General features: G+C 45.4%; 1 protein-coding gene and 1 pseudogene across 2 annotated transcripts in view; one reads left to right on the top strand and one right to left on the bottom strand.

Moving 5' to 3' along the window:
• TCF7L1 (transcription factor 7 like 1) overlaps positions 1 to 25,776 on the bottom strand; it is a 202,819-nt gene that overhangs the window by 162,275 nt on the left and 14,768 nt on the right. The gene's annotated exons all lie outside the window — the stretch shown is intronic.
• Positions 18,925 to 19,712, top strand: LOC147363114 (small ribosomal subunit protein eS4, X isoform-like; annotated as a pseudogene).

Here is a 25,776-nt window from a genome sequence, read left to right as displayed (position 1 = left end):
GACCCTTATACACTTTTTCTGCAACCACCTATGAGTCTAATTATTTTGAAAGAAAAGTGAAAAGTGAACCCTAATCCCCTTCGATTAAATCACCTTCACACCCCCAGGTCTGTGAGCTGGCTCCATGTTGTTTTTCCAGGTGACCTGGAAAGGATCCTCCGAGGCCAGCTCTCTTCTCCAAGGGCAGCTCAGGCATGAATGCAAAGCTTGTGCATTTCCAGAGTGACCAAGAAGAACACGCCCCTGTGTATTTAGCTCTGGGAAGAGAACATGGTTATTTCGCCAAAAGCCACTCTCAGTCCCACTCCCATGAGACAGGGACCGGCTTCCCCAAGCAGGACCCAACAGGACTGAAGGGCAAACTTAAGGCTGGGCTTGTTCTAAAATGTCTTCCTAATCCTTGATGTCTTTGAAGGGAAGATGGGTCCAAGTCCATGTGAGTGCATGTGTATACACAGCTTAGTCCAAGAAACCAAAAATAAAAGTTTACAAATATTAACTAAGTCAGTGATTGTCAAGACTGTAGCCAGAACTATTTCCATTTGTAGGATTTACCCACCCACTGGGGACCATGAGGGGTTACGACAAACACAAACCAAGGTTTCTAAACCTCTTCAGTGCCACAGACCCCCACCCTCGCCGGCAGCCTGGAAAAGCCTGTGGACCCTCCTCGGAATAATAAGTGCACAAACTAAATACATGGCATTACCCAGGAAACCGGCTACAGAAACACACAGCTATCAAAATATTTCAAAACTGTGCTCTGGTAATTAACACGTTAAATAAGACCTAGTGGTAAGGGATTTCCCTGGTGGTCCAGTAGATAAGACCCTCCCAATGCAGAAGGCCCAGGTTCGATTCCTGGCCAGGGTACTAGATCCCACATGCTTAGTCCCTAAGTCATGTCTGACTCTTTGTGACCCCATGGACTGTAGCCCAACCCCTGTCTATGGGATTTTCCAGGCAAGAATACTGGAGTAGATTGCCATTTTCTTCTCCAGGGGATCTTCGGGCCCCAGGGACCGAACCCAAGTCTCCTGCATTGGCAGGCAGATTCCTTACCATTTGAGTCACCAGGGAAGCCCCTCCGCATGCTGTAATGAAGATCAAAGATCTAAGTGCCAAAACTAAGACCCAGGGCAGCCAAATAAATATTAAAAAATAAATATGTGGTGAGTACCACAGCCACCTTAACTTTGAAGTACCGATGAGGATAATGATACATCAAGAGATTCAAGGTATCTGAAAGTATCTGAAGTATCTCAAACATTAAAACAAAATCTCAGCAGTTCCTACTGGTGGCAATCATGGTACAGCTAACATCACCAAGGTTTGCTGTCTACATTCCCGATAGAAGGAAATGCAAATTTTCAGGTAGTGAAAATAAAACGTAACTTTTTTCCATCAAAGCTTTTGGAGCCACCCTTGAATTTTGTCTGTGGGTAGCCTCATGTTAAGAACCTCAGGGGTACAAAATGAAAAGATAACCTGCAGAATAAGAGAAAATATTTGCAAACAACACAACTGACAAAGTAGCAATCTCCCAAATGTATAAATAGTTTATAGGGATTAATATTGCCTGGAAAATCCCATGGACAGAGGAGCCTGGTGGACTGCAGTCTATGGGGTCGCTCAGAGTCAGACACAACTGTGGGACTTCGCTTTCACTTTTCACTTTCATGCACTGGAGAAGGAAATGGCAACCCACTCCAGTATTCTTGCCTGGAGAATCCCAGGGATGGGGGAGCCTGGTGGGCTGCCGTCTCAGGGGTTGCACAGAGTTGGACACGACTGAAGCGACTTAGCAGCAGCAGCAGCAGCAGGGATTAATATAAAAAAATTTTTTTAAATAGGCAGAAGAGCTAAACAGACTTTTCTCCAAAGAAGATATACAGATGGTCACACAGATGGAAAGATGCTCAACATTACAAATTATTAGAGATATACAAATCAAAAACTACAATAAAGTATCACCTCGCACTGGTCAGAATCGCCACCATTAAAGTCGACAAGTAACAAATGCAAAAGAGGGTGTGGAGAAAAGGGAACCCACCTATACTGTTGGTAGGAAGGTAAACTGATACAGCCACTTTGGAGAACAGTATGGAGGTTCCTCAAAAAACGAGAGTTAGCACGATCCCGCAATCCCACTCCTAGGCATATATCCCGAAAAAAATCATGGTTCAAAAGGATACGTGCACCCCAATATTCATTGCCGCACTGTTTGCAGTAGCCAAGACATGGAAGCAACCTCAGTGTCCATCAACAGATAAATGTCCACTAACACACAGCCTCCATCCAATGGATTTTCACGCATCCGCTCAAACCGATGTTTAACACTAGCACCTGACTCCAGCTTTTACAGATAAATGGATAAAGAAGATGGGGTACATATACACAATGAAATATTACTCAGCCATAAAAAGAATGAAAGAATGTCATTTGTAGCAACACGGATGGACCTAGAGATTATCCTACCACATGGAGTCAGGCAGAGGAAGACAAATATCATACGACATCACTTAAACATATGGAATCTTTAAAGTGGTACAAATGAACTTATTTTAAAAAAACAGAAAAAGATTCACTTACGTAGAAAACAGGCTTATGGTTACCAAAGGGGAAAGGAGTGGGGAGAGAGATAAATGAATAGGAGTTGGGGATTAACAGAAACACAGTACTGTATATAAAACAGATTAACCACAGGACCTACTGTACAACACAAGAAAGTATATTCAATATCTTACAATAACCTATAATGGAAAAGAACCTGGAAAAGAATATACACATATACATACATATGTACATAACTGAATTATACTGAAAATCAACTATACATTTATCAAAAAAATTCTTTAATTAAAAAGTTTAAAATCCAAAAACAAAAAAAAAAAAACAGAAAAAGAACCTCAGGAGTGAGCAGCTGATATATGACTTGCAGGGCCATGAAACATACTTCCCATCCACACCCCCATCATTCCCTCACCATTTACCATTTACATATATTACACATAATAACGTACGTGCATTCCAAAGACATCCCACCACCAACACAGAGCCCCCTTCTGATAGATTTTCACGCATCCACTCAAACCAATGTTTAACACCAGCACCTGACTCCAGCCTTTACCTGGGGCAGGGAGGCTCACCCTACATAGCTCACCTCTTCATCTAGCTCCTGCCACTGTGAGGAAATATACCGTCTCTGGGGAGGCCTGAACATAAACCATCATCCTCCAAGTGCACCCAGAACCGGGGGACCAGATGTCAGGAACCTGGCAAGTTAGTGCTCAGTTCAGTTCAGTCGCTCAGTTGTATCTGACTTTTTGTCACCCCATGAATTGCAGCACACCAGGCCTCCCTGTCGATCACCAACTCCCGGAGTTCACCCAAACTCCTGTCCATTGAGTCGCTGATGCCATCCAGCCATCTCATCCTCTGTCATCCCCTTCTTCTCCTGCCCCCAATCCCTCCCAACATCAGAGTCTTTTCCAATGAGTCAACTCTTCGCATGAGGTGGCCAAATTACTGGAGTTTCAGCTTTAGCATCATTCCTTCCAAAGAAATCCCAGGGCTGATCTCCTTTAGAATGGATTGGTTGGATCTCCTTGCAGTCCAAGGGACTCTCAAGAGTCTTCTCCAACACCACAGTTCAAAAGCATCAATTCTTCGGCGCTCAGCCTTCTTCACAGTCCAACTCTCACATCCATACATGACCACTGGAAAAACCATAGCCTTGACTAGGCAGACCTTTGTTGGCAAAGTAATGTCTCTGCTTTTGAATATGCTATCTAGGTTGGTCATAACTTTCCTTCCAAGGAGTAAGCATCTTTTAATTTCATGGCTGCAGTCACCATCTGCAGTGATTTTGGAGCCCCCCAAAATAAAGTCTGACACTGTTTCCACATCTATTTCCCATGAAGTGATGGGACCAGGTGCCACGATCTTCGTTTTCTGAATGTTGAGTTTTAAGTCAACTTTTTCACTCTCCTCTTTCACTTTCGTCAAGAGGCTTTTAAGTTCCTCTTCACTTTCTGCCATAAGGGTGGTGTCATCTGCACATCTGAGGTTATTGATATTTCTCCTGGCAATCTTGATTCCAGCTTGTGCTTCTTCCAGCCCAGCATTTCTCATGATGTACTCTGCATATAAGTTAAATAAGCAGGGTGACAATATACAGCCTTGACATACTCCTTTTCCTATTTGGAACCAGTCTGTTGTTCCATGTCCAGTTCTAACTGTTGCTTCCTGACCTGCATACAGGTTTCTCAAGAGGCAGGTCAGGTGGTCTGGTATTCCCATCTCTTTCAGAATTTTCCACAGTTTATTGTGATCCACACAGTCAAAGGCTTTGGCATAGTCAATAAAGCAGAAATAGATGTTTTTCTGGAACTCTCTTGCTTTTTCCATGATCCAGCAGATATTGGCAATTTGATGTCTGGTTCCTCTGTCTTTTCTAAATCCAGCTTGACCATCTGGAAGTTCATGGTTCACATATTGCTGGAGCCTGGCTTGGAGAATTTTGAGCATTACTTTACTAGCGTGTGAGATGAGTGCAATTGTGTGGTAGTTTGAACATTCTTTGGCATTGCCTTTCTTTGGGATTGGAATGAAAACTGACCTTTTCCAGTCCTGTGGCCACTGCTGAGTTTTCCAAATTTGCTGGCATATGGAGTGCAGCACTTTCACAGCATCATCTTTCAGGATTTGAAATAGCTCAACTGGAATTCCGTCACCTCCACCAGCTTTGCTCATAGTGATGCTTTCTAAGGCCCACTTGACTTCACATTCCAGGATGTCTGGCTCTGGGTGAGCGATCACACCATCGTGATTATTTTGGTCGTGAAGATCTTTTTTGTACAGTTCTTCTGTGTATTCTTGCCACCTCTTCTTAATATCTTCTGCTTCTCTTAGGTCCATACCATTTTGTCCTTTATCGAGCCCATCTTTGCATGAAATGTTCCCCTGGTATCTCTAATTTTCCTGAAGAGATTTCTAGTCTTTCCCATTCTGTTGTTTTCCTCTATTTCTTTGCATTGATTGCTGAGGAAGGCTTTCTTAACTCTCCTTGCTATTCTTTGGAACTCTGCATTCAGATGCTTGTATCTTTCCTTTTCTCCTTTGCTTTTCACTTCTCTTCTTTTCACAGCTATTTGTAAGGCCTCCCCAGACAGCCATTAATGCTGAGAAATCACCAGCCCTGAGCTTCATGCTCTGTGTGATTTGAGAGTGGGAATAGATATAAAGAAAAACTATACGATCAGCTTTACAGATTAAATGCTGCAGCTAAGGGACTTCCCTGGTGAAGTTCCCTTCCTTCTGGTTAGCAATCCACCTTCCAATGCAGAGACAGGGGTTCAATCGCTGGTCACGGAACTAAGATCCCACCTGCCTCGGGGCAACTAAGTCTGTGTGCCACAAATACTGAGCCCTCGCTCTTCAAGGAAAGATCCCACATGCTACAGTTAAGACACAGCCAAAAATAAATAAATATTTAAAAAAAAAACAAAAAACAGCTGCAGCTAAGGTGGAAAACTTGGAAAGTAGTTCGAGGTTGAAGAGGTGTGTTCAGTAGCTAAATCCCATTCTTTATGACCCCATGGACTGCATCATGCCAGGCTTCCCTGTCCTTCACTATGTCCCAGAGTTTGCTCAAACTCATGTTGATTGAGTCAGCTGAAGAGGCGTGCATGCTAAGTCATTCAGCCATGTCCGACTCTTTGCGATCCCATAGACTGTAGCCTTCCAGGCTCCTCCGTCCATTCTCCAGGCAAAAATACTGGAGTGGGTTGCCATGCCCTCCTCCAGGGAATATTCCCAACCCTGGGATCAAACCCATGGCAGATTCTTTACAACCAGTGGCACCTCAGAGTATGACTTTGTCTAGAGGCAGGGTCTTTCCAGAGGGAATCAAGTTAACAGGAGGTCGTTGGAGTGGGTCCTAATCCAGTATGTCTGGTATCTAAAGGTGGGGGGCGGGGCGGGTATTTAGACACAGACGCATACCCAGGGAAGCTCTGAGGACACAGGGAGAAGACAACATCTGGAAGCCAAGGAGAGAGGCCGGGGAGATGCTACCTCACAGCCTCAGAAGGAACCAGGCTTGTTAACACTTTCGTTTCAGATTTCTAGTCCCCAAAACTGTGACACAATAAATTTCTGTTGTTTAAGCCAACCCGTGCATGGCACTTTGTCACAGCTGTCCTGGCAAGTTAATAACATTCAGAGTCACATATATGGCTTGAAAACAGGAAAGCCTTCACTCAGAGCCCATCCAACTCTGTTTCTTATGTGCCACTCATCAGTGTGAAATTACGTTCTAATCAGAGTTGGTTTCTGGTCCCTGGGCAGGAAGGATGATCGAGGCCAAGTCTGTCATCAAGAAGGACAGGACTGGATGATGGACTGGCTCAGAGAATCCTGGGGTCACTGTTGGTGAACCTACCTCCAGCCCATGGGCTTTGGAGGAGCCATCAACTCACCAGGCAGAGATTGCTTTAATCCTTTGATTCAAATATTCAGCGAGGAACTCTGGCCTAGAGCAGTGGTTCACAAATTTGGCTGTACAACAGAAGCCCCTGTGGAGCTTTAAGAAAATTTCACCCAAACCCGAGCCCCACCCCAGACCAGCCAAATAAAAATCTTGGGGGTGGGGGCTGGGCCAGAGCAATTTCTAAAAGCTCCCCAGATGATTCTAATGTGTAGCCCGGGTTGAGAGCCTCTGGACCCTATGACCTTTGACGGCCTTTCCTTCTCAGAATTCGGTGAGAGTGCACTCCATGTTTATCTTAGTGGTTCTCAGGAGTGTGCTGGGGGTTGCCTGGGGCTGGTTTCTAGGTCCAGACCACAGCCGCCTTTACTGGGTTTGGGTGAATGAGTAATTCTCATGAACAGCAGGACGGTGACAAAGAGGGGAGGAAATTTAAAAAGACTTTTGCCTTTTCACTAAAACATTAATTCAATGTGCTTTGGTTATGAAGCTCCTAAATATTCATTGGAAGGACTGATGTTGAAGCTGAAGCTCCAATACTTTGACCACCTGATGCGAAGAACTCATTTATTAGAAAAGACCTGAGGCTGGGAAAATTGAGGACAAGAGGAGAAAGGGGCAACAGAGGATAAGATGATTGGATGGCATCATCAACTCAATGGAAATGAGTTTGAGCTAACTCCGAGAGATAGTTAAGGACAGGGAAGTCTGGCATGCTGTAGTTCACGGGGCCACAAAAAGTCAGACATGACTTAACAATAATAAATGAAGCTCCTACATGCCAGGAACTCAAAGATGAACCCGAGACCAGTATCTAGACCTCCAGAAGCCTAGCCTCATTCCAGAAATAAACAGATAGCTGTTAAAATGGGAATACCCCAACTGAGGTGCATATGGGAACAAGGGGTCAAGACACCATCCCTAAAGCAACAGAAGGTGACCCCAGACATGATCTTAAAGGAGAAACAGGAGTATCTTCCATCAGGACAAAAGAGCGTGGAAAGGCTTGATCCATGCTAGGCTGAAATGATTTTGTTCAGCCAGAAATAGAGGAGATAACACATCTGCAGAGACTGAGAAAATGTGAGACCACTGCTCTGCGAATCAGGGATCTAAGAAGGGTTGCCTGGTTTGGGTAAGGCACTGCCCCACCTCCTTGTTCACTCACTGACCACGTGGGCCCAGCTCTCTTGGTACCCACAGAGCAGCCTCCAGATCCCACGTCTGCCCCAGGCAGGGGGGTCTCTATATGATCTATGCACCAACATTTAAAAGGGAACTCTTAGTAAGTACATATTTCAGAGCTCCACAAGCTAGAGATTCTGGGCACCTGTATTAGGCATGTGAACTTACCACGGGTTCCCTGGAATTCTGATGGGTAACTCTGTTTTGTTTTCAACTTTTTATTTTATATTGGAGTATAGTTGATCAACAACATTGTGACAGTTTCAAGCGTATAGCAAAGTGATTCAGTTATACATATACATGAGTCTATTCTTTTACAAATTACTTTCCCATTTAGGTTGTTACATAACATTGAGCAGATTTCCCTGTGCTATAGAGTAGGTCCTTGTTGGTTATCCATTTTAAATACAGCAGTGTGTACATGTCCATCCCAGACTCCCTAAGAACTTCTCTTTTAATAAACACCTAGGAGTAGGGGATGAGCTTGAATCTAGACCCACAGTTCTATAAATTTAGCATCTCTGATGGGTAATTCTTAACCTCAGGGGCACTCCTGGCTCTGAGCTCCACCTGTTTCTGAGGGCAGTCTGCCAGGCCTGTGGCCCACCACTGCTTTGCCTTGCTGGGCCTGCCTACTTAGACCCTCAGCCTCTGTCTCCCACAAGGGGTACTCACCTGGCTCCCACCCGGAAGGTTGATCCAGGAGCTGGAGTTCTCCCTGAAGGACCCCACCAGGCCCAGGCCCCCTCCAGGTCTCGTTCCTGCTCTCAGGCCAGAGTCCAGCACCAACCTAGCCAAGGGGCTGCCCCAGAGTGCAGCCCCCCTGCCCAAGTTCATCACCACAAACCCTCATCCCGCAGTGTGGAACTTCATTCTCAGCCTTTCACATAAGCTGCATCTGCACAAGTGCAGGAGCTCCAGGTTTGCTCCCTGGGTCAAGAAGATCTCCTGGAGGAGGAAAAGGCTACCCACTCCAGTATTCTTGCTTGGATAATCCCATGGACAGAGGAGCCTGGCAGGCTACAGTCCATAGGGTCACAAAGAGTCAGACACGACTGAAGCAACTGAACATGCACGCACACACGAGGGTACAAATGGGGACTTGCTGTATGTCCCGTGTGCTTCACGTGTTAACAGGGATCCCCACAAAGACCAGGATAACAGGGCTGTAGGGTTCTTTGCACATGGAAGTCACTCCTTCCCTGGCGGTGAACCATCCCATCCCAGGAGGTGGGCAGGTCCTGGGCTGGAGGGAGGGCTTGGAGCGCAGGGAACCAGCCCCACCCACCTGGGCATACCTCCCCTCACTCATAGCTCAGAACCTGACTTAGAGAAGACCACCGCCTTCAGACTGTCTTCAGTTCCTGTCTCACAAGGGCCAATCACTTCAAGCCCTGGCACCGCAAACCAAGCACCCAAATCACATTTTATAGACTTTATTTACCCTAAAATATACCCTGCTTCCAAACCACCAAGGAACCTGGAAATTTACCAGGAAATTGGGCAACTGTAACTTCTCCTGGAGACTCTGGAATCAACACTTCATTAAATGAGAAAACTTTCTGCGAGTCAAGGCTGTCACAGTACTCAGAAGGATGCGGACAGGGGAAGTCTGAGGGCAAGGTGGTTGGCAAATCCTTAGCTAGAAGGATGCTGGCATGTTCCCCAAAGTCAGCCCAGTAAAGGCATTCATATGTCTGCGAGCTGATGGAACACGTCTGTGGCGCAATTCTTCCACATGGGCTTGGGGAGCCCAGACAGCCCTCAACAACCACACCCTGTCTTACTCCAATTAAACAGGAATGATTTGTGGGTTCTCAATACAAATGACTAGCAAACGATCTTCTGGAATAAAATTAAGCCTCTTAACTTAAAACAAACAAAAAATGCACCAAGACATCAAAAAGATGAGCTCAAATCCACTGTCAAGGTTTCCTGCGCACTTTTTTTTTCAACTTGTCTTTCTCCCTTGGGCGATCTCCAGCCTAAGGTTATTGTTACACACAACATTCTTTTCAACTTAGACTTCATCTGTTTCTTCCTATAATACATAATTTTGAAGCACTGGGCTAAGGGAGGCATTTTTACAATGAGCAGGAGAACAGGGTTGCAATAGATAAAAAACGTTGATGCACAGAGGCAGCTGAGAATCGGGAGGAAGAAGGCTGGGTTGATGCTGAATTGGAGAAGTGCTCAGGGCTCAGCTCGATCATAATAAAGTACAAAGGAAGGTAGAGATTTTGAGTAGACTTCATTGTCATCTTTTACCTCGTACCGGAGAAGGCAATGGCACCCCACTCCAGTACTCTTGCCTGGAAAATCCCATGGACAGAGGAGCCTGCTAGGCTGCAGTCCATGGGGTCGCTAAGAGTCAGACACGACTGAGCGACTTCACTTTCACTTTTCACTTTCATGCCTTGGAGAAGGAAATGGCAACCCACTCCAGTGTTCTTGCCTGGAGAATCCCAGGGACAGGGGAGCCTGGTGGGTACCTTCTATGGGGTCGCACAGAGTCGGACACTACTGAAGGACTTAGCAGCAGCAGCAGTGAAATGTATTGTTGTTGTTTAGTTGCTAAGTCACGTTGGACCCTTTGAGATCCCATGGACTGGAGCCCACCAGGTTCCTCTCTCCATGGAACTTCCCAGGCAAGAATACTGGAGTGGGTTGTCATTTCTTTCTCCAGGAGATCTTCCCTGACCAAGGATTGAACCAATGTTTCCAGTTGGCACGCACTGGCAGGCAGATTCTTTACCACAGAGCCATTTGGGAAGCCCATGACATTTATGGGAAGATGCAGTGGATGTGAACCACAGATCCTTAGGGAGCATGTTGGAGGACAGAGTAGTGGTGGCTGGGGAAAAAGGTGGGTGGGACAGCATGACTACAAAGTGGTTGCAGCACAGAGATTTTAGAGGTTTGGAACTAGCAGTGGAATTACAGGAGTCTATTTACATGAGTCTAAATGTGTTCAAATGGGTAAAACTGTTATTACTACTATGTTTTAATATGAAAAAGAAAATAATCAAAAACACCACCTCTAGATAAGGGAGAGAAGGGTAACACCCTTCCCCCGTCACGTGAGGGGGTCCCGGATCCCTCCAAGCATGTGTGGATACTCAGCAAAGCTCTCCTTAGGGTGGCGGGCAAGCTCGGAAACCCAGCAACCCAGTGACCATCACTCAGAGCGCCGAGACCCCAGGGAAGCAGCAGAAATGCTGCGGGAGGAAGCTGGCCCCCTAAGTGGCAGATGGAGAGAGGAAGCAGAGAAGGACTTGGAGGGGCAGAAGGAAACTGGCCGACGTGGCAGGAGGACGCTGCCAGGGCAGCGGGGCCAGAGGGATGCCTGGTCCCGGCCCAGGCCTGCTGTGAGGGGTCCTGGAGAGGAGCCAGATGTCCCACTTCTCCCCAGGCATCCCTTTCATCAAGGCTTCCATGGCCGTGGGCCAAGAAAGCCTGAATAAGACCTTTAATTTTCTCAGGGCTTCTCCCTTCTTGAATGGCAAAAGGCCCAGCCCCCAAACCAGTCAAGAGGGCAGGCCCCGATACGGAAGGTGGTACAATGGCCAAACCTGCCTCCCTTCCCACCCCATGAGATCTCCAAAACGCAGGCAGCTACCGGATGCCCGTCTCAGCCTCCAGGGGTCTTTCTGCAAAGGACCTCACTGGGCATGCGCACAATGACCGATGCATAAAGCGTGAGGAAAAGCTGAAGCAGGGCAGGCGTGTGTCTGCCCACTGGTTCCTTAGGCAACCTGAGCAGCCCAGAGTGAACCTGAGGCGCAAGGCACATCTCTCTAGACCACAAAAAGGGTACAGACCGGGGTCCTGAGGGTCAGTGGTTGGTCCAGGAGCTCCAGGAGTCCAGAATGGTTCCAAGAGAACGGGCTCCAGGGCTTCCCATAGACCATTCGAAAGGCTCCTGAGGGCGGAAGAGGCTGCAGAGGCTGCAGAAGAAATACCAGAAAGAGTTTCTGGTCTCGGGCACAAGCCTCTCTCCGGTTCCAGGAATCCCCTTGGCCTTATGCGGGCGCCTCCTGCTATTTATTTACACAAGGCTGAATCCCACCTTCCAGGGCGCTGCAGAGCCCTCCTCCAACACAAAGCCCGATTGTACTTCCACCTCCTCACAGCCAACTCGGAGACAGAAACTCGCCGGAGGGAAGACAATTTGTACCAGAGATGGAGACGCAGGCAGATTTAAAGGCATGGTCCTTCAATAACGACAATCTTTCTTAGGGTGGAAAACCACCTTCGGAGGACAGACAGGAAGGTGTGGCGGGGGGCTTCTGGTGCCAGGAGGCTCTCCCGAAGGTGAGCTCCGGCTATTCGGTTTTGGACCATCTCCAAAGAGCCAGGCCTCATGGCAGGCCTGACTGAGAGAGAAATTAGCATGCTGCTCTACTCAATTATCCACTTACAGAGAGGCATGACAACATTTCATTAGCACAGGACATGCAAATGCAAGATGCATCAAGAGTAGAAAACCCCAGAGTGTTGTGGTTTGTTTTTTTTTACACCCCAAAAGGAGACAAGGATCTTTATCATCTCCCAAAACTATGCTAGCCTAACCTAGAGTGATTTTGGCAATTCAGACACAATGATTTTTCTCAGGATTTGCAAGGTGGCGCTTTCTCTCTGTACCCAAACCTCTCAGCACAGGATTTGGATAACATTATTTTTATTTTTTAAATTTTATTGGTTAATTTAGTTTTGGATGCACTGGGTCTTTTTTTGCTGTGCGTGGGCTTTCTCTAGTTGCAGCAAGTTGGGACCAGTCTTTGTTGCGGTGTGAGGGCTTCTCATAGTGGTGGCTTCTCTGACTGTCAGGCACAGGCTCAGTAGTTGTGGCACACGGGCTTAGTTGCCCTGTGGCATGTGGGATCTTCTGAACTAGGGGTCAAATCCATGTCTTCTGCATTGGCAGGTGGATTCTTAACCACTAGACCAACAGGGAAGTCCCAGACTTCATTAAACAGGTTCTTATCTTTCCACAGCAAAATACATTTGAAAAGTGCTGAAACAGCTCTCAGGAAAGCTGGACCCTGGAGCTCTAGGTAGGTTTCAGCTTCCCATGGAGTCTGTAGATGGTCCTCGGGTACCAAACCCAGAAAAACAGAGAGGTCCCAGACAGAGGGCAATGGGCGCCTATATTCTAAAGCACCCATGCAAGAGGGGACAAGGCAGCAAAATGCAGCCTGTTCATTGCTCAGCTCCTGGGGTTCTGAGGCCAGGCTAAGGGAACCTTTGGGCTGATGTTGTGGCCACCAGCTTTCCAGCTGCTGCCCACGAGGCAGGCGCTTAAACGGCAGTGTGGCTGGTTCCTTGTTTATACTTTGGATTGTCATTGTTCTTGCTCAGTCTCTAAGTCGCATCCGACCCTTTGTGACCCCATGGACCCCAAGGATGCCAGGCTTCCCTGTCCCTCAGTATCTCCCAGAGTCTGCCCAAGTTCGTGTCCATTAAATCAGTGATGCCATCCAACCATCTCATCCTCTGTCACCTGCTTCTCCTGTCCTCAATCTTTTCCAGCATCAAGGTCTTTTCCTATGAGTCAGCTGCTCACATCAGGTGGCCAAAGTATTGGAGCTTCATTCCATCCAATGAATATCCAGGGTTGATTTCCTTTAGGATTGACTGGTTTGACTCCTTGCTTTCTAAAGGACTTTCAAGAGTCTTCTCCAGCACCACAGTTTGAAAGCATCAATTCTTTGGTACTCAGCCTTCCTTACGGTCCTACTCTCACAACAGTACATGACTACTGTATACTTTGGATACTAGAGTATGTACCGCTAACCTCCCCCCTCCCCCAAGAGGCTACTCTACACCTTCCTTACTTCCCGCAGAATGCTTGCTTTCCTCCAACACTTTGTTTTAAATTTTTTTTTGTCTGTGCTGTGTCTTTATTGCTATGTGCAATCTTTCTCTAGTTTTGGAGAGCCAGAGCTACTCTCCAGATGCGGAGCACTGACTTCTGTTGTTGCGACTCCTGGGCTCTAGAGTGAGGGCTCAGTAGTTGTGGCCCATGGGCTTAGCTGCCTTGCGGCATGTGGAATCTTCCCAGACCAGGGATCAAACCCATGTCCCCTGCATTAGCAGGCAGATTCTTAACCACTGAGCCACCAGGGAAGTCTCACATTCTCTCACATTCTTATCGAGTTCCCCAGCTTTTCAGCCTCCCTGGAGGTACCAGGCCACACCCACTGTCTGTGCACACGGTGAGTAATTACCACCAACTGCACCCCCCCACCCCCCGCCACCCCATCATCTCCTATGAAGCCCCAGGCTTCCCCTGGGCAGCAAAGGAGGGAGAAAGGAGGGAAAGGCAGGAAAACCAGCAGGGTCTCTCCTGTCCTGACCCATCCAGCTCCCCAGGCCCAGGCAGGCTGACTTGCCACCATCCCTCCTACTCTCCCCTGCCCCCCTCCCCCAGAAGCCTCCAAGCCAGTGCTATGGACCCAGCAGGAGGCTGTGAGTCCAAAAAACCCTACAGGTTTCATAGCGTCTCAGGTTCATAGGATCAGGGCTTCTCAGAGACAATGCTCAGGCACTACTGACCATTTCCAAACTGCAGCCTCAGAATGCAACCATTGGAAGGAGCCCCACAGGCCACCCCGTTCAGCGTCTCCACTGTACTGGCCATGTCCAGGCAAGGTCCCCCAAACTCACAAAGCCCCTCCTACCACCACATGGCCTAGTGGGAGGTGGTGCCCTGTGGGAGGAGCCAGCAAAAGTGGGTTCTACATCGATCCCCGCCTCTGGAAGGCTGAGTGGCCTCAGGCAAAGATCTTGGCCTCTCTGAGCCCTGATTTCCTCCAGAGTAATGAAGGAATAACCACTGTGCCCACCAGTAGGGTCATTTTGAGGATTAAGTGACTTAATATATGCAATACTCCTCTGGGACACTGAACACCCTCAAGAAAGAGACTATTATCTCTGCAAAAAAAGTACTGCTCAGAAAGAAGAGAAATTCAGGTACAAGTCTTGCTATGTTTCCCTTTTTTTGGCCATGCCGTGCAGCATGTATATGCATCATGTGTGTGCGTGCTCAGTCACTTCAGTCGTGTCCAACTCTTTGCAACTCCATGGACTATAGTCCACCAGGCTCCTCTGATCATGGAATTCTCCAGGCAAGAATACTGGAGTGGGCTACCATGCCCTTCTCCAGGGGATCTTCCCAACCCAGGGATCGAACCCTTGGCTCTTGCATTGGCAGGTGGATTCTTGACCCACTGAGCCACCTGGGAAGCCCTTTTATATGCATATACACATATAATGACATATGTGCACATGCACATAGCCACATATGTTTATGTGCACACACATACATGCATATGGTTTTATTCATGTATGATATACTATGTTGTCTGTACACCAGGGTTTTGCAGCCTTAGCACTATGAGCTTTTGGGGCAAGATAATTTTTTTGCTGTGAGGAACTATCCTGTACCTTTTAAGACATTGAGCAGCATTCTTGGCCTCTACCCACGAGATGCTAGTAGTAACTCCCCGCTGCCCCCACCACCAGGTCGTAACAACCAAAAATGTCTCCAGACATTGCCAACTGTCCCCTGGGGGACAAAACTGCCCCCACTGGAGAATTAATCGTGTACACACACACACACATTCATATGACATGTGCTTTGACAGAGTGACGAGGTAAGCAGGGTGAGAACAGAAGAACTAAATTTCTGTGGACAGAGCCCTTGCAGTGTGCTCATGGAAACTTTACAGGGACTGCGACTACAAACATACACAGTACTTTTGAGCTTCTTTACATCTGTAAAAACGGTTACTGTGCTCGTAAAGACTGCCCGCAGACTTAATTTGGCTCAGACATACAGAGTCCCATTTAGTGCGTAAAATCACTGGGCCCCAAGGCTCCCCAGCTCCAGTCAAGAATATGCTTGGGAACTCAGCCTGGAAGAGGAGAACACAGGGGGATCCTGTGTACTCTTGCCTCACGTGTTGGCCTTGAGCTCCCTTGAGCAGGCCACTGGGGGCCTTGCCCAAGGAAGGGGGCATTTTGTCAAATGTGCAATTCCCTTTTTACTTGATGCGATAGTAGACTGAACTAAATGTCTACCTGCCCGGTTCAGAAAAGCAAGGAGACGGGTGACCAAACTTGAGTGCACTGACAGGACACCGTATGTACACACGTACCTGCCTGGCTAACTGAAGTAAAAGTGAACAGTAATCATAATGATGGGCAGAGAGGTAAAGTGGAAGAGGGGAGGTGAATGTCTGCTTTACAGAGGGCTCTGTTTACCCCAGTGTTGAAAAACAAGAATCCTGAACTCCGTCTACCTCATTATGACTTCTTTAACATTTGTTTTTAATTTACCTGAGATCATAATCTCCACTGAGGACCACATGTGAGCCAAACTTGAAACCAAGCTGGGCCTTTTGTTCTGCCTGCGTTAATGAGTACACAAAGGGGCATCTGATTTCTCCCTCCCTCGTGGCCTGAACACCAGCTCCCATTTATGTAACTAACAATGTGAGAGGGGGCTGCAGGCTGTCTGGGGGTAATAGGCCCAGGGACAGGTATCAGGAAATGAAGGTTCCAATCCCAGCTGATTCACTATGTGCCACTGAGACAAGAGCTCAAAGACTGAGCCTCATCTTTAAAAATGTTGACAGTTTTCCTTGCTAGGTGGATGCACTGAGGACATTCAGTAGCATTATGAAGGTCTACCAGAATTCCAGTTATTCACACTGAAAGTGAAGACCAAGCTATGGTTCCCAAAGTGGGTTTGCTAGAGCTCTGGTCCTGTGAGATGCTATTCAGAATGAAGGGATCGACAGACCCTTCACCCATCCAACAAATATTTGTGAAGAGCCTTCTAAACGCCTGGTGCTGGGCTTCCCTGGTGGCACAGTGGCAAAGAATCCACCTGCCAAAGCAGGAGACATGGGTTCGATCCTTGGTCGGGGAAGATCCCACAGGCTGAGGAAAAACTAAGCCCATGCACCACAACTATTGAGCCTGTGCTCTAGAGCTTGTGTGTGTGTGTGTGTGTGTGTGTGTGTGTGTGTGTGAGTCATTCAGTTGTGTCTGACTCTTTGCAATCCAACAGACTGTAGCCCACCAGCTTCTTCTGTCCATGGAATTCTCCAGGCAAGAATACTGGAGTGGGTTGCCATTCCCTTCTCCAGGAGATCTTCCCAACCCAGGGATCGAACCCGGGTCTCCTGCATTGTAGGCAGATTCTCTGCCATCTGAGCTACCAGGGAAGCACTGGTCTAGAGCTTGGAAACTGCAACTGCTAAAGCCCGCACACTCTAGAGCCCGTGATCCGCAACAAAAAGAAGCCACTGCAGTGAGAAGCCTGAGCACCACAACTAGAGTGTAACCCCACTCTCTAGAGACAAGCCTGTGTAGCAACAAAGATCCAGCACAGCCAAAAATAAATAAATGAAAAAATATAAATGCTTGGTGCTAGAACCCCATAGAAAACAGGCCCTTTCCCCAAGTTCTTCAGTGAGGTTAAGCTCCAAAGAAGACAAGCGCCTATTGGATCATTGTGAAGTCACATATTTACCAGCAGAGCAATGTGCTCAAGTACAGGGAGCTCAGCAGTTGCATCAGGGACCACATCTAAGGCTGGGAGCCAGGGACTATGAAGTGAAATGTGTGCATGGGGTGAGGGACACTGGGCGGATGGTAGTACTCCAAACACAAGGAAAGCCTTGGTCAAATAAGCCAGAGGACTCCTGCATAGCACACTCCCCTCTAAGAGACCACACCGGCATGTTAAAATCTTGCAGAAATGAAACAATAATACTACCTCTTAACATCCCTAGGAAGTTACTCTGGGAAATGCTGATAGAGGCTCTATTGTTCCCAGAGCCTGTAAGAAACTTCAGCATAAAACAAAAGCTCTTGTTTGTATAATTGGAAAACTACCATGTGTCCTCTCAGAAGCCAAAATACCTTGGAGTTGCTAATGTAATTCTAAAGTATTTTCCTTGGCAAAAGCCTATGAAAACATATGGCTTCTACAACTGCTAACATACCCCCAGTATTACAGATGAAGGAATGTCCACAACTACATACCAGTGGGAACTCTGTCTCCAGCACAGACATCTGCTTCATTTTTAAAAGAATGTACAGCCTTAAACTGGGATGAACTGAAGAAATCTTCATAAAAAGTAACATTAAGGGACCTTCCTGGTGGTCCAGTGGCTAACACTCCATGCTCCCAATGCAGTGGGCCAGGGTTCAATCCCTGGTCAGGGAACTAGTTCCCACATGCCGCAACTAAAGATCCTGAGTGCCACAATGAAGATCCCAGTGCAGCCAAATAAAATTTTTTTTAAAGGAAAATTAAAAGGATCAACCACCAGTGATCAACTTATCAAAGATCACACCCAGGACTCCCCTGGTGGTCCAGTGGTTAAGAAGCTGTTGATGCAGGGCTGATCCCTGGTCAGGGAACTAAGATCTCACATGCGGCAGGCAATTAAGTCTGAAAGCCACAACTAGAGAGAGCCCTTGTGCTCTAAGATGGCAGTACCCAACCTTTTTGGCACCAGGGACCAGTTTCATGGGAAACAATTTTTCTACCCATCCTGAGTGGTTTGGGGATGATTCAAGCACAGTAGGATTCGTGCACCTATGAGAAACTAATGCCACTATTCAGAGAAGGCAATGGCACCCTACTCCAGCACTCTTGCCTGGAAAATCCCATGGATGGAGGAGCCTGGTGGGCCGCAGTCCATGGGGTCGCTAAGAGTCGGACAAGACTCAGGGATTTCACTTTCACTTTTCACTTTCATGCATTGGAGAAGGAAATGGCAACCCACTCCAGTGTTCTTGCCTGGAGAATCCCAGGGACAGGGGAGCCTGGTGGGCTGCCATCTATGGGGTCGCACAGAGTCGGACACGACTGAAGCGACTTAGCAGCAGCAGCAGCAGCCACTATTGATTTGACAGGAGGCGGAGCTCAGGTGAAAATGCTAGGGATGGGGAGCAGCTATAAATGAAGCTTCACTTGATCACCTGCTGCTCACCTGCTGTGCAGTCCAGTTCCTAATGGGCCCCACATCGGTACCATGGCCCAAGGGTGGGGGACCCTTGCTCTAGAACCCACGCCCGACAACCAGAGAGCCCTCATGGCTCAAATCCTGAGCCCCCACGACACAACTAGAAAAGCCTGAACGCTGCAACTAAGACCTGACATAATCAAATAAATTAAAAAAAAAAAAAAAAATCACACCTGAGCTCTTTTTGTGCCTGGCACAGCCATGGCTCAGGGTCCCAAGAAGCACCTGAAACTCATAGCAGCTCCAAAACCATTGGATGCTGGATAAATTGACCAGTGTGTTTGACCCCTTAACAATCTGCCGGTCCCCACAAGCTGAGGGAATGTCTCCCCCTAATCATTTTCCTAAGGGACAGACTTAAGTATGCCCTACCAGGGGATGAAGTAAAGAAGATTTGCATGCAGCGATTCATTAAGATCAATGGCAAAGTCCGCACAGATATAACCTACCGGCTGGTTTTATGAACGTCATCAGCATTGATAAGACTGGAGAGAATTTTTGTTTGATCTATGACCCCAAGGGTCGCTTTGCTATTTATCATATTACACCTGGGGTAGCCAAGTATAAATTGTGCAAAGAAAGATATTTGTGGGGACAAAAGGAATCCCTCATCTGGTAACCCAGGATGCTCGTACCATCTGTTGCCCCAATCCCCTCATTAAGGTGAATGACACCATTCAGATTGACTTGGAGACTGGCAAGATTACTGATTTCATCAAATTTGACACTGTAACCTGTGCATGGTGACTGGAGGTGCTAAGCTGGGAAGAACTGGTGTGATTACAAACTGGGAGAGACATCCAGGCCCTTCTGAAGTAGTTCATGTGAAAGATGTGAACGGCAACAGTTTTGCCACATGGCTCTCGAACATTTTCGTTATTTGCAAAGGCAACAAACCGTGAATCTCTCTTCCCCTTGGAAAGGGTCTTCGCTTTACCACTGTTGAGGAGAGAGACAAGAGACTGGCAGCCAAACAGAGCGGTGGATAAAATGATCTCTACGTGATGTGTCTGGAAAAGTCTTTGTACTTAATTAAAGATAATACCAAATGATTAATAAAAACTAAAAGATCATACATGAAAGAAGTGAATGATAATTTTCCCTTGTTAGCCTAACAATGTTCAGGAGGAAGCCAGATTTTTGCTGTTTATTTTATTATATATGATGTGTTAAAATGAGGGAAGTGCAATCACACAAATAACCCTATAGTACAGATTTTATGTACAAGGCACTGTGCTAGGGGCAACGGTGATCAAAAGGGAAATACGACAGCCAGGACTGCTAAGGATATGGGTTCTAGAAAACCAGCAATCCAAAACTGAACACAAGTTCATACAAGGAATGGTACAATACAGAGACTAAATTTCATAGGGGCTAGGGAGACCTGAAAAGCCAAGGCCACCAAAGTTGATAACAAGGTTACCTTAACAAAGTCCTTACTACGTACTCCTTACTACAATACTACGCAGTATTGTTCTACATGCTCCTGAAAAACTTTATTTAATCTTTGCAACCGTGAGGTAGGTCCTAGGAATATATAAAAATTTGGCCTCAGCATTCAGTGTAAATCTGTTGTTCAGTTTCAGCTTCAGTCTTCAGAAGACCTGTACTTCTGCCTGATGGATGAGCATGTGGTCACAGAGGTGACCAATATATCTAATTAGTGTCACAATGTGAGAAACAGAGAAATGAAGCATGTTTGGATTTGCTGTCATTATCTGAACAAACCCTTTCAAAAACAGGGAAGCATTCCACACGCAATCTGAGTGGAAATCTTGTGAGCTTTATCCAGTGAAATGATAACGGTTGGCAGAAATAGATAAGCATATATTTTATTGAAAGAATAAAAGCATGAAAGATAGAAAACAATTCTAATGTACAACTAAAATTACTAAATAGGAGGATTAATTAACAACATTATTAAGAGGATTAAAAATGGAGACCATTAGGACTTTCCTGGTGGTCCAGTGGTAAAGAATCCACCTTCCAATGCAGAGGACGTAGGTTCGATCCCTGCAGAGGGGAACGAAGATCCTACATGATAAGGTGCAACTAAACCTGCAAGCCAACACTAGAAAGCCTGCCTGCCACAACTACTGAGCCAGCACGGTGCAACTACTGAGCCAAGTATCACAACTAGAGTCCGTGTGCCGCATGGAAAGATCCTGCATGATGCAATGAAGAAGATGCCACATGCCACGACTAAGACCCCACGCAGCTAAATAAATGAATAAATACAAAAAAAAAAAAGAGAACAATACATACTTTTAGAACAAAAGTGACTATGTGTTTTAAAATCACAGCTATCACATTCTACTTTCAAATTCTACGGATTAGTTAATGCACTCATAACATTAAACAGAACACCCTTTAGGAGCTTTATATATGCACCCTTACCATTCAGACTATGGTCTCTAAATAACATCTTTCACTGAAAGGAAGCAGAGATCCTAGAAATATCTGGCCCCAGGTCTACAGCAGGAAATCCACAAGATGAACCTGGAACACCATACCAGTAATCCTGGAAGCATCAAAGACCGTATACACAAAGATTGTATACACAAAAACTCAGGAACCAACTTGAAGAGGCTCCCACTGGCTAAAGATGTGGCAATTTGAGTTTCAATAAAGATAATAATTGTGTATCAGTTGAACTATACCAAATAGGTTTACATCCATGAGTCTGTAACAATATTAAAAAAAAAATTCAGTGGTCGCCTTTGCAGGATAATAGGACAACAACTGAAAACTGGAGAAAGGATCAAACATTTAAATTGCTTCTTCCATATGATCTAGAGCAGGGGTCAGCAAACTGCTTCTATCAAGGGCCAGATCTTTTCAGCAATGTGAGCCACTTAGGGGGCTTCCCAGGTGGCGCAGTGGTGAAGAATGTGCCTGACAGCAGGATCAAACTTGTGCCTGACAAGTTTGATCCCTGGATCAGGAACATCCCCTGGAGAAGGAAATGGCAATCCACTTCAGTATTCTCACCTGGAAAATCCCATGGACAGAGTAGTCTCTCAGGCTACAGTCTATAGGGTCACAAAGAGTCGAATACGACTTTGCGACTGAGTGAGCATATATGCAGACATGGGCCACTTATGGCCCCAGTGGCAACTGCTCAACCCAGCCATTGCTGTGCAAAAGCAGCCACACACAATATGCAAACGAATGGGCATGGCTGTTCCAATAAAACTTTAATTACAAAAATAAACATTGGGTTGGATTTAGCCTGTGGACCTTAGTTTGCTGATCTCCGATCTAAGGTAACTTAGTAGTTGATGAAAAGTAGTTTCTCTTTTTTGGAGAAGGCAATGGCACCCCACTCCAGTACTCTTACCTGGAAAATCCATTGGATGGAGGAGCCTGGAAGGCTGCCGTCTATGGGGTCGCACAGAGTCGGACACGACTGAAGTGACTTAGCAGCAGCAGCAGCAGCAGCAGTTTCTCTTTTTAAAAATGTTACAGCTGATAAATGGAGAAGCAATGATACAAACAGACTATGGCCATTTTGAAACTGCTCACAGGTGATGTGGGTGATGATCATCAGTGGTTGCTAACACTACAGAGAGACAGGCTGACCTGCAGTGCCTCTCCATGAAAGGTCATTTATGAAAGAGTCGTGCAAAAATAAAGTAAGAAGTAAAGAAAGTCTATGAAAGTCAATTTACAGAACCAAAAAAATTTAAAAATAAAATAAATTTTAAAAGGACAGTGAGAACCTTGGAGCCTGATCAAGAATCTAAGTCCAGCTAACGATTTTCAAGAAATACAGGACACAGAAAAACAGGTTTAAAGAACCCTGGGGTTGCATTTAAGAAAATCTAGACAGACTATGAGAAACTCCAGTCATCAGATAAGAACCTAAAAATCCCAATTAGGAACTTCTTTACATTCTATGAAGAACAAAGAACAAAATATTGCTACCTCAATATTTCACAAGATCTCAAAATTGTGAGCCGTTAAATTCTTGGTAAATCACTGATTTATCATTGATGCTGGCATAGTAAAGATCATAAAAACTATGAAGAACAAACTATTATTTTTTAAAAAGGACCCAAGCCATCTTGTTCCTTCATCTTAGTATTCACAAATATGCTAAACAATTCAACAACTTACAGAGCTGAGAAATTGTTCCTGAGTTAAAATAACAAACTTTAAAAATCCAACCACCATACAATTTTCATCAAAAATACAAAAATAAATAAATAAAACAAAAAATTTGGCCACTACCACAGTGATAACTAGTTCTGGTAAGAAACATCAGTGGATACTAAAACCAGTAGTTGAAAGTGATGAACAATGCTGTACTTCCATAGTCCCAAAGTATCTCCTCACAAGATACTCATAATCACAAACAGTAAAATAGTAACTTTCACATTGTAAAGAAACTATCATCCAATTAAAAATACATTTAAAACACACATATACACACACAAAGAAACATTAAAAAACAGTAACTTTCTTGGATAAATCTGGTAGACCAAATTTTAACCAAATGACCAAAATTAACACCACCTATGAATGGGAAAAATAGATGGTGCCTCTTAGGAGAAGCATTGAGAAGGACATCAGTTTTGCAGTATTCTTGCCCAAAATCTACTTGAAGAAACATTAGGGGGAAAAAAAAGTTCAAGGTCCTACAAAATAAATGGCTTGTATTCTTAAAGTCAATACAAGACACAGTTCAAAAATCTGTTCTAGGGTTTGCCCTGGTGGCTCAGTGGTAAGGAAATCTGCCTACCAGTGCAAGAGACAAGGGTTGGATCTCTGGTCTGGGAGGATCCCACGTGCTGTGGAACAACTAAGCCCGTGCACCACAACTACAGAGCCTATGCTTTAGAGCCCCAGAGCAACTGAAGCCCATATGTCCTAGAGCCCGAGCTCTGCAGCAAGGGAGGCCGCCGCAATGAGATGCCCACGCACCACAACCAAGAGCAACAGCCCCCACTCGCTGCAACTGGAGAAAAGCCTGTGCAGTAACGAAGACCCAGAATGGCCACAAATAAATAAAGTTATTTTTTTTTAAACTTTTCTAGTCTGAGGGAGACTAAAAATAAAATTATTAAAAAGAAACAAACTATTTTAGACTGAGGGAGAGTAAAAATACATGACAACTAAGTATAGCACACGGTCTTAGGCACCTTCTGAACACCTCCCATCCCCACCAAAAATTTTTAACATTTTCTTTTACTACAAAAGCCATTAGGAAGACAATCAGCCAACATCTGAATAAGGTCTGTAGTTGAGACAACAATTTCCTGATTTTGATAATTATATCATGGTAAATGTCCTTGGTTTTAGGACAAACACACAAAGCTATCTAGTCTGTCACTTACTCTCAAATGATTCAGAAAAAAAGTTATAGAAAGGTTTTTAAAATGTAATAAATATTAACATTTGGAGAAATCTGGGGGAAAGTATATAGAAATTCTCTGTATGAGTCTGCACCCTTTCCTATGTCTAAAATTATTCCAAAATAAAAAAGGTAAAACGTGTGTGTGTATGAATTAGTTGTATGCACATCATCCTATTGATAGATGAAGAACTCACACAAACCACTAATTTGTTTTGTTGTTTTTTTGATACAGACCATTTTTAAAGTCTTTCCATGAAACATTCCTTTGGTATCTCTGATTTTCTTGAAGAGATCCCTAGTCTTTCCCATTCTGTTGTTTTCCTCTATTTCTTTGCATTGATCGCTGAAGAAGGCTTTCTTATCTCTTCTTGCTAGTCTTTGGAACTCTGCATTCAGATGTTTATATCTTTCCTTTTCTCCTTTGCTTTTCGCTTCTCTTCTTTTCACAGCTATTTGTAAGGCCTCCCCAGACAGCCATTTTGCTTTTTTGCATTTGTTTTCTATGGGAATGGTCTTGATCCCTGTCTCCTGTACAATGTCACGAACCTCATTCCATAGTTCATCAGGCACTCTATCTATCAGATCTAGGCCCTTAAATCTATTTCTCACTTCCACTGTATAATCATAAGGGATTTGATTTAGGTCATATCTGAATGGTCTAGTGGTTTTCCCCACTTTCTTCAATTTAAGTCTGAATTTGGCAATAAGGAGTTCATGGTCTGAGCCACAGTCAGCTCCTGGTCTTGTTTTTGCTGACTGTATAGAGCTTCTCCATCTTTGGCTGCAAAGAATTTAATCAATCTGATTTCGGTGTTGACCATCTGGTGATGTCCATGTGTAGAGTCTTCTCTTGTGTTGTTGGAAGAGGGTGTTTGTTATGACCAGTGCATTATCTTGGCAAAACCCTATTAAGTCTTTGTCATGCTTCATTCCGTATTCCAAGGCCAAATTTGCCTGTTACTCCAGGTGTTTCTTGACTTCCTACTTTTGCATTCCAGTCCCCTATAATGAAAAGGACATCTTTTTTGGGTGTTAGTTCTAAAAGGTCTTGTAGGTCTTCATAGAACCGTTCAACTTCAGCTTCTTCAGCGTTACAGGTTGGGGCATACACTTGGATTACTGTGATACTGAATGGTTTGCCTTGGAAATGAACAGAGATCATTCTGTCGTTTTTGAGATTGCATCCAAGTACTGCATTTCGGACTCTTTTGTTGACCATGATGGCCACTCCATTTCTTCTGAGGGATTCCTGCCCGCAGTAGTAGATATAATGGTCATCTGAGTTAAATTCACCCATTCCAGTCCATTTCAGTTCACTGATTCCTAGAATGTCGACATTCACTCTTGCCATCTCTTGTTTGACCACTTCCAATTTGCCATGATTCATGGACCTGACATTCCAGGTTCCTATGCAATATTGCTCTTTACAGCATCGGACCTTGCTTCTATCACCAGTCACATCCACAGCTGGGTATTGTTTTTGCTTTGGCTCCATCCCTTCATTCTTTCTGGAGTTATTTCTCCACTGATCTCCAGTAGCATATTGGGCACCTACTGACCTGGGGAGTTTCTCTTTCAGTATCCTATCATTTTGCCTTTTCATACTGTTCATGGGGTTCTCAAGGCAAGAATACTGAAGTGGTTTGCCATTCCCTTCTCCAGTGGACCACATTCTGTCAAATCTCTCCACCATG

This window comes from Bos grunniens, chromosome 11 (assembly GCF_055505025.1).
Source record: "Bos grunniens cultivar Pamir isolate PY7600 chromosome 11, Bosgru_T2T1.0, whole genome shotgun sequence".
Classification (NCBI taxonomy): domain Eukaryota; kingdom Metazoa; phylum Chordata; class Mammalia; order Artiodactyla; family Bovidae; genus Bos; species Bos grunniens.
Note: the sequence above shows the minus strand (reverse complement) of the source record. Positions and strands in the feature narration are given on the sequence as shown.